We start from the raw sequence: 5,966 nt of genomic DNA, 5'->3' as shown, positions 1-5,966 counted from the left end.
ATGAGCCCCAGAAGTAGCTTATTCTCAGCAAAGCTTTACTCTTTTTTTTTTTTCTTTTTTTTTTTTTTTCATAAATAGAGGAAGAAAACAAGATGTTAAGCTATATTTGGAGCAGGAAAGAGCAAAGCTGCATGCAGTGCGGAGAATGTTGCTATTAATCGATCATAGCTTTTCTCAGCCTCTTACAACAGAAGAATCCACAAGCTAGAGAGGAACAAGGATTTGAAGAGAAAATCAGAAGCCCTCTATCACCCACACACACACACATATATGAAGGAGGAAATGCCCAGGCATTCTCAGTCATAGTGGGTCATCGCCCCATCACTCACAGAAGCAGGTCCAAATCCTGCTGTAGGCCCAGGAGCCCTAGGCTCAGTCCTAGCCTAGTCACTCCACCATCCCATCCACCCCACCCTCCGCCTGCACACTCAATCAAGTCTGCCCCGATGTCACTTTCTCTGGGTGGCCTATCAACTGGCATCAGCCTGAGACGACTGAAAGAGTCCCTTCTGCATCCCCTGGTGACATAGGAGTGTGTCTGCCACCCATTTTCCACCTATGCTGACTGGGGGCTATGTCCCGGATCCCTTGGAACACAGCAAGACATGCTTACTGAGCACTGGTTAATTCATCAACTAAGGACTGGTTCTCAAAGCGATGATGCTAAGGACAGAAAAACACCAGGGAATTAAGACAAATACTGCACTGCCTCCCCACAGATGGGGCTGGGCAGAGGGCCCTGGGAGCCTCGGCCTGGCTCGGAGTTAGAGCTCCCCTCTCCAACATTCCCTTGGAGAAAAAAACTGCATAACTCAGCAGCTGAGAAACTTCTTTGAGGTCCCAGGTCCACAAGCCAGCAAAGCAGGCTGGGGGAAAGGGAAAACCAGGAGGGAGAGGAGAAAGACGAGAAATCCACGAGGGTCAGCAGACAGTGAGGGGCACTGTCAATGACTCTGGGATCCTGAAGCCTGCCTTCTGCTTTTTATAATATAGTTGCCAAATGTCAGCAAAGCATTGTCAACAACTTTCCAAGATTCTATATCAGGTGGTGAAACAGTGAGTTGGATGATAAATATCCTCGGACATTCCACCTGGTGAGAGCCACACCCAAAAGTAAGAACTAGCAACTTTTCCACTTGGACATAAAAGTACTTTTTCATTATTGAACTCAGACCTGAAACAAAACTCACTACACTCAAAGCTGGTGCGTACAGCTTTGGGTAGTCTATCTGGGCACGCAGCATCTCAAGGTGTTCATCTGCAGATGGTCAGGGGAGACAGGGAGGGAGGCTGCAAGAGGACCAGGCGATCTTGAAGCTGAATTTCCAGTCACCTGAACACTAAACCCCTTGCACCAAGGGCAGACACAGTGCTGGTTCAAATCCACTTGTGTGGCTGGTAGTCCACAGTGTTACTGTGCTGCCTCAGCCTCATCCTAGGAGCTCAGTTTTAAAAGTTAGGTAACATGAATAGAGGGGAACAGATTGGGTTTGTGCTGCTAAGTAACAAGCATTAGCAATGGTTTAAAAAAAAAAAAAAAGGGCAGAGGACAGACTCAGGTCAGTGGAGCATTTCCTGTTTTCTAACCCTAGACCTCACTGTTCTAAGAGGTATGGAATAGGTGAGCTCCGAAGTCACCCCTCAACACTGCTTACAAGACCTGCACACTTAGAAGGAAGTTCTTAGGTTCTTTGCTGTAAATTCTGCTCTATGAATTAAATGAGAGCTAAGAAGTTATGTGTGTGCTGAACTCATACAAATAACAAATCACACGTTTAATGACATTGTGAGCTTACTGCTTAAAAGAACTTATGTGATTGATTTTCTTACAGTGTTTTAGTGCTTTTTAAAACATACATCTTAGTTCACCTACTGAGTTTCCTTGAAGGAAGGAAACAGCAGTTAATTGGAAAGCTGTCAGCCTCTGACATAGAAAATCTTAGCATCCTACCACATACACAGGATACTTAATCAATTACCATTAATATGTATAAAGCTATAGTCACCATCCACATAAAACAATGCCAATATCACCAGCTTCTGTACTTCTACAAAAAACCAGGTGGATTCCCTGTGTCCATGAAGGGAGGTGCATTATGAACTAACCTGGATGAAACAGGGAGGAGGAAACATGAGCTATAGCATTTCAGCACCCTAAAACTGCAAATGCTATCCACGCAAGACTCACACATGAACAAAACCAGCACGCTCTCTGCCTTTGCACTTTCAGAGAGATGTGCCCATTTCCAAGATAGTCCCACACACTGGTAAATTCCTTGATGGTTTTCTTAGTTCTCTGTCTTCTGGGTCACTTCTAGCTGAGGATCTACATACTTGGAAGTAAACAAATTTTGACATTAATGCCACTGAGCAGAAATTACTATGAAGTTCACTGTTAACTCTGCATCTTTTATATGAATGATTTCAAAGCTACTCAGGCCTATTTTAGAAGAACATCATTCTGCCCTTGAGAAAACTAACCCTGAAAACCAATTTGCCAAGCCTTCCTGATTTTCCATTTCTCCCCCTACACCTGGATACTTTTCAACCAGAGTCATGGGGCAATCGTGAATGCTTTGAGAGTGTTCCCATAAGTCCAAGTACTGGCTTATGCTTGACCTCTTGGGGATTTCGCTCAAGAGCCCTCTCAAAACCTTTCTGGAATGATGCAGCCCATGAAGTAACAACTGACATAATAAGGTACATAAGCACTTCCCTTGTACTATTAATAAATTTTTGCTGGCAATATTTTCTTGGGATAAACATCTAATTATTACCAGGCTATAATCAGAAAGATGTCACAGGAGTACTCCACTAAGAAATTATGTCTTGAGGGTCACCAAGTCTTACAATAGGAGGAAGTCCTGCTCTGCTGCTAAAACTCTACTGGGATTCATTAACAAAATCATTGCTAAGTAAGGACTTCATCTTTGCTCTCATGCCTATTTGATCCCCAGGGACAACAGTACCCACTTTTCTCCTGCCACAGCTTTTATAGAAGCTGTACTTTTTAAAATAGAAGTGGGGAGATCTGCAAGCCCAAATTGCTGTTATTTTCCTGTACTGTTTCTCCCGGTAAAACAAGACTTCTAAACTGACAAAGAACCATAATCAGTGCAGTTGGGAGACACAATACACTGTAATAAGGAAATATTGAAAAATACCACTTAGTGTCGCACACAAAAAGGAGCTGAAACTCAACCGTAAATGTAAGCCAAAAGATATTATTTTATGAAACTGTAACAGGAAACATAAAAGCAGCTTGGGATTTCCTATATTTGAAGGGCTGTATTTCCGGTGAGTGTGTACTTTTCTTGAACTTGGGGCAGGAGATCCTACGCCCATCCCATGCTTCATGGTCCAGGCTCAGTACCCAAATAAAGCTCCCAGCCACTGGGAACTTGGAGCCCCCTGCTCCAGCCGATCCAACAGAGCACCTACATGTGCAGCGGCTCACATGAGCATAAATCACACACTGCGGGCGTTGCAGGGCATCTCTGAGCAGCTTGGCAGCTGCAGATGTCACTCCCACAAAAAGAGACATCGAGCAGAAGGCAAATGTGGTATTTCACTTGCCCTTGTGACCTGGACCACAGGGTCCCCGGATGAGCTGTGGGCTCACCAGGGGAACTGGTATTTCCTGTCTGCTATTCAGTTACTTCCCATTCCTTTTTATTGGTTTCTGGTGGTTTCCACGTTTGGAAAAATACAGCAATACAGACTTCAGATAAAGACCAGACTGACTTTTCATCACAGTCAATGCTTGATGTACAAGGAAAATTAATAGGAAAAAAAAAAATGGGGTGAATAGTGTTTTCAGGTAAGGTTAGTGCAATTGTATAACAGAATCCTAAAAGCAGTGAATCAGATTCTCTCAATATGCCATCCCTTTTCCGACAAGATATTTAACTTTAATTACATGCTCTTACATTGTAAGGTTTCTGGGAGAAAAATATGGGTAGAAGAGTAGAACAGAAATAAATTAACAATTTAAATCCTACAGTATGCAGCACTATACGTACTATATCAAGTGTGGGGTAGAAAACCCAAGCAACTAAGCCAAAGAGAAAACAGTATTCTAGTAGATAATCCAGAATTTCAGGATATGGTTCAAACAGTCACAAATATACAGAGTGCAGACGTTTTTGACACTGTTAGGCAAACAACCGTATACGTAAATAGTGGAATTTTCCTTCATAGTCCTTAAATACACTGAAAGGTAGAACCTGTATCTGGCAGCTATTAAGAAATTATGACACAGTTGGTCGCTATAATTTTTAGATATTTTTAATTTGTAAATATAATGTACCTTGGCCCAACTATTGCAATATGCACTGCTTTTCCTTCAAATATCATCCTAACTGGCTTCTGGACTCGACCTCTGATACCATGGAAAAAGAAAAGCTATTAAGAAATTATAGGCAAATTTACGGACAGAAAAATCTAAACATATTTTGATCAAGCGACAGGAGATACACTGCACTAAGGATTCTGAGAAGTTTTAAAAGAGTAGAGGAAGAATCGAGCCTGCTCCACTGGGTGTTGGAGCAAAGTCTTAGCTCACCAGCAAGGTCGTGGTAGAAGGCTAACACACTCTTGGAGGGGGTCTCAGATGCTCAACCAACCTTCGGATGCACAGAAAAATCCTCACTGAGGAACTCCCCCTAGTCCGTAATCTAAAAATGTAAAATCAGCTCTATACCTGTTCTTTTTAAACAAGTTCAATCCTCATAAGGACACTAAATCATTTCAAGAGCTATTCATTCCGCACTTTGGGTTGGCTAACAGACTTGCAATGGTAGAAATTATTTCCTCTACACATAAAAGGGTTGCCTTTCCTTAGCAATTGATAAGGATACTTTATTCTTCCCTCTATACACCAAAGATTTCCTCCCAAGTTTGAGGGTGATGCATACTGTGTGCAGATGTGCACCCTGTAAGTGGGTTAACATGCTTTGAAATTTTGTTTTTACTGTTTTTGTGTTGTTTTGGTTTTGTCTTCGTTGTTATTTTGGTATTGGTTTTTCCTCTTTAAAATAAAAAGAGACGGGCATGGTGGTACACACTTGTAATCCCGGCACTCAGGAAGCTGAAGCAGGAGGATCACTGTGAGTTCAAGACCAGCCTCGACTACAAAGTGAGCTCAAGGCCAGCCTGAACTGTACAGGGAGACACTGTCTCAAAAGACAAAAAATAAAATAAAATAATAAAATTTTAAAAATAAAAAAAGAAATTATTATAGCTTTTACAACTATCATTCTATTATTTAAGCTCTTTTTTTTTTTGAAGGTGGAATAAAGAAAAATTTAATTAAATTTAATTATTTTTAATTAAAAATGGGAACTTTACTAACAAACATCAAATGAACTTTTAAGAATATACTTTAAAAAGTAGAATGATATCAGAAAAAAGATTTGAGATGCCAGAAGAAACAACAGTAAAATAGTTGACAAATATGCAGATGAATCTTTAAAACTTGACCATATAAAACAATAATAAAATAATTTATAGGATTAAAAAATTAAACTGAAATGTGAACAGTGATAGCATGTGAGTTAAGGGAGACTGATCTGAATAATTGTACTCTAAGCTTCCTTGTATTGTTAGAAGGGGAGAGAAATACATTAATCAGCTTTAATTTATATTTAAGAAATTACACACATTAAGATTTCTAGTGTGGTAGGCTCAGTGTTGCATGCTAGATACTCAAGAAACTGAGGCAGGCGGATGGAAAGTTTGAGGTCTGCCTGGGAAAATTAGCAAAATTCTGTATCAAAAGAGAGAGAGAGAGAAAGAAAAAGAAATTTTATGATAACCGTTATAAAAATAGAACAGTCTCTAAAGGGAAGAGATGGAATAAGGTGATAAATTCCAATCCAAAAAAGGAAAAAAACAAGAAAAGAGTGGGAATTTTGAAACAGAAACAGAAACAGTCCAAATTAAGACAGTAAAGTGATTCTAAATAT

The sequence above is a fragment of the Chinchilla lanigera genome, unplaced genomic scaffold (assembly GCF_000276665.1).
Source record: "Chinchilla lanigera isolate Chin_1 unplaced genomic scaffold, ChiLan1.0 scaffold00061, whole genome shotgun sequence".
Lineage (NCBI taxonomy): Eukaryota > Metazoa > Chordata > Mammalia > Rodentia > Chinchillidae > Chinchilla > Chinchilla lanigera.
The sequence above is the reverse complement of the archived record's forward strand: the minus strand, read 5'-3'. Positions refer to the sequence as shown.